This window comes from Aotus nancymaae, unplaced genomic scaffold (genome assembly GCF_030222135.1).
Source record: "Aotus nancymaae isolate 86718 unplaced genomic scaffold, 86718_ANA_hifiasm-v0.15.2.pri h1tg000007l, whole genome shotgun sequence".
Lineage (NCBI taxonomy): Eukaryota > Metazoa > Chordata > Mammalia > Primates > Aotidae > Aotus > Aotus nancymaae.
Genome location: NW_026988418.1, coordinates 13,710,531 through 13,714,359, shown reverse-complemented (window position 1 = coordinate 13,714,359; position 3,829 = coordinate 13,710,531). Strand labels below are relative to the sequence as shown.

The window sequence follows — 3,829 nt, the reverse complement described above, 5'->3', positions numbered from 1 at the left end:
TGTAGACTCATGTGTGGAGCCACATTTATTTCAGGAGTAAGTTTGTAAAGTTTTGGAACAGTAGGCGCTTGCTTAGGGTGCAGTTCATTCCTCCAATCTCTGTTGTCCTACATATTCCTATTTAAACGGTAGATATGAAATAAATGATGATAGTTAAGTGAGCTGAAGGTGAAGAATCAGAACCTGAGTTACTTAAATCTGTTACTTATGTGCCCTCTTAGAGGTTTTATTTATGTTAAAAATTTAAAACAGTAGAACAAAGTGTGAATTCTGAAGTGCAGTATTTTTGTTTGGTATGCATGGTGCAGTTCAGGTAAAAATGGGAGATATTAATCTCAAATCTTTACGTGTCTCTTGTATGATTATTCTCTGAATTTTTATGGTGTTTGCATTTTCAAAAGTGTTTTGAATGTGTGACATTTGTTCAAACTTTGTTTAAAAAATATCCATTCGGTTGGTGATTACGGAAGAAAAAGGAGTGTGGCATGACCATGGGGAAGCAAAAGAAAACAAGGAAGTATGTGGTCATGAAGCGAATTCTTAGCCTCAGAAATCAGAAGATTAAAGAAAGTGATAGATTAAAACCTAAAAAGAAAGAAAAGAAAGATCCCAGCACATTAAAGGAGAAAGAAGTTCCCCAACAGCCTTTCTGCTTATTTTTCCAATATAATACACAGCTAGTCCCACCTTACCACATCCTCCTTGATACCAACTTTGTCAACTTTTCCATAAAAACCAAACTGGACTGTCTATATGCCAAGTGTATCCTTGTATAACTGATTGTGTAATGGTTGAAATTGAGAAATTGGGTCAGAATATCGAGTGGCTCTAATGATCGCCAAGGATCCAAGATTTGGATCCAACGATTACTATGTACACACACAGGCACTCATGCAGATGACTGCTTAGTACAGAGGGTAACCCAGCATAAGTGTTACATCGTGGCCACAGTTGACCAGACCTTTAAAGAAGAATCCTCAAGATTCCTGGAGTTCCTATCATGTACATTTCTAACCATAGATACAACACTGAACGGATGCCAGATGATTATGGAACCCCTTGATTTTAATTCTTACAAAACACAGTTCCCTCGCCTTTCTTCGATCAACATTCTCTTGTTATGAATTATTATTCTGTTGACCTATCTGGTCTATTATGAGCTGAGGATGGTTAAACGTGATCACTCTTTTTTTTTTTTTAGACGAAATTTCGCTCTTGTTGCCCAGGCTGGGGTGTGGTGGCATGATCTCAGCTTGCTGCAACCTCTGCCTCCCAGGTTCAGGCGGTTCTCCTGCCTCCTCAGTCTCCCTCCCAAATGGCTGGGACTGTGAGCATGCACCACCATGCTGAGAATGGGTTTTTTTTGTTTTTTTTTTGTTTGTTTTTTTCTGGTATTTTTAGTAGAGACAAATACTTTTGTATTTTTAGTACAGAAAAATATGTCTTGGCCTCCCTGGGTGTTGAGATTACAGGTGTGGGCCACCATGCATGGCCTACTCACTTTTTGATGCTATTTTGAAATTGATATTTTGTCTCAAAAATTTTAGGCCAGGCATGATGGGTCATGCCTGTGGTCTCAACACTTTGGGAGGCTGAGATGGGCTGACTGCCTGAGGTCAGGAGTTCGACCCGATCCTGGACAACATGGCGAAACTCCATGTCCACTAAAAATAGAGAAAACATTGGCTGGGTACGGTGTCACATGCCTGGCTGCTGGGGAGGTTGGCTGGGGTCCTGGCTGCTGGGGAGGCTGAGGCAGGAGAGTCGCTTGAACCCAGGAGGCAGAGGTTGCGGTGGGCCAGGATTGTGCCACTACATTCCAGCCTGGGTGACAAAATGAGACTGCCTCAAAAAAAAAAGTTTAATGATGATCAGAGGATACAAAATCTCAGACAGGAAGAGTATGTTTTATACTTTTTTGACCTCCGTTGTACAGTGTGGTACATATACTTAACGGAGTATTATACATTTCAGAATTGATGTTCTCATCACAGAAATGTATTTGAAGTATTGGATATGTTAATTAACTTGATTTAATTATTCCACATTGTATCCACAATTTATGACATCACTTTGGAACCCACAAATTTATGCAATTATAAATGGTCAATTTACTATAAAAAAATTGTTACATCTTTTTAGAAAAAAAATTATCCATTCTTTTCAGTCTCTCCTTATCTATAAAAAAATGCTGCCAAATGTAGTTATAACAGTGAAACAGGCTATACCAGGCAGATGAAGCTGTGTGCGTAGTAAGGAAAATTTGTTTTTATTTTTTTATTTAACTTTTAAGTTCAGGGATACATGTGTGCAGGTGTTTTGTATAGGTAAACTTGTGTCACGGGGATTTGATGTACAGATTGTTTCATCACTCAGGTACTCAGACTAGTACCCAATAGTTATTTTTTTCTGCTCTTCTCCCTCCTCCCAATCCCCACCCTCTGATAAGCCCCAGTGTCTGTTGTTTCCCTCTATGTGTCCATGTGGTCTCATCATTTAGCTCCTACTTACAAGTGAGAACATGTGGTATTTGATTTTCTGTTCCTGAGTTAGTTTATTAAGGATAATGGCCTCCAACTCCATCTATGTTCCTGCAAATGACAAGATCCCATTCTTTTTATGGCTGCATAGTATTCCATTGCATACATGTACCACATTTTCTTTGTCCAGTCTTCTGTTGATGGGCATTTAGGTTGATTCCATGTATTTACTATTGTGAATAGTGCTGCGATGAACCTGTGAAGGCATGCATGTCTTTATGATAGAAAGACTTATATTCTTTTGGGTATATACCCAGAAATGAGATTGCTGGGTCAAATGATATTTCTGTCTTTAGGTCTTTGAGTAATTGCTACACTGTCTTTTACAAGGAATTAATTTACACTCCCGCCAACACGTATATGTGTTCTCTTTTTTTAACAACCATGCCAGTATCTGTTGTGTTTTGACTTTTTAATAATAGGCATTCTGTCTGGTGTGAGATGGTATCTCATTGTGGTTTTGATTTGCTTTTCTCGAATGATCAGTGATGTTGAGCGTTTTTTCATGATTGTTGGCTGCATGTATGTCTTCTTTTGAAAAGTGTTCATGTCATTTGCCCACGTTAATGGGGTTGTTTGTTGTTATTTGTAAATTTGTTTAAGTTCCTGATAGATTCTATTGTGGATAGCATTACTGTGAATATTAGACCTTTGTCAGATGCATAGTTTGCAAAAATTTTCTCCCATTCTCTAGGTTGTCTGTTCACTCTGTTGATAGTTTCATTGGGTGTCCAGAAGCTCTTTAGTTTGAATAGAACCCATATGTCAATTTTTGCTTTTGTTGCAATTGCTTTTGGTGTCTTCATCATGAAATATAAGTCCAGAATGGTATTACCTAGGTTGTCTTCCAGGGATTTTATAGTTTTAGGTTTTCCATTTAAGTCTTTAATTCATCTTGAGTTAATTTTTGTATATGGTATAAAGAAGGGATCCAAATTCAATCTTTTGCATATGGGTAGACAGTTATCCCAGCACCATTCATTGATCAGGGAGTCCTTTCTCCATTGCTTATTTTTGTCAGCTTTGTTGAATATCGATAGTTGTAGCTGTGTGGCCTTATTTCTAGGCTCTCTGTTCTGTTCCATTACTCTATGCGTCTGTTTTTGTACAGTACCATGCTGTTTTGGTTACTGTGGCCCTGCAGTATAGTTCAAGTGGGGCTGGATTGTCTTAACTCTTCAGGCTTTTTTTGTTTTGGTTCCATGTGAATTTTAAAATAGTTTTTTTCTACTTCTGTGAAAATTTTCAATGATAGTTTAATAGAAATAGCATTAAATTTATGAATTGCT

The 3,829-nt window shown here is 37.9% G+C and overlaps 1 pseudogene; it reads left to right on the top strand.

Annotated features, from left to right (window-relative positions):
• Window positions 1-491: 491 nt before the first annotated feature.
• On the top strand, window positions 492-1,063 carry LOC105704955 (rRNA-processing protein FCF1 homolog; annotated as a pseudogene).
• The last annotated feature ends 2,766 nt before the right edge of the window (window positions 1,064-3,829 follow it).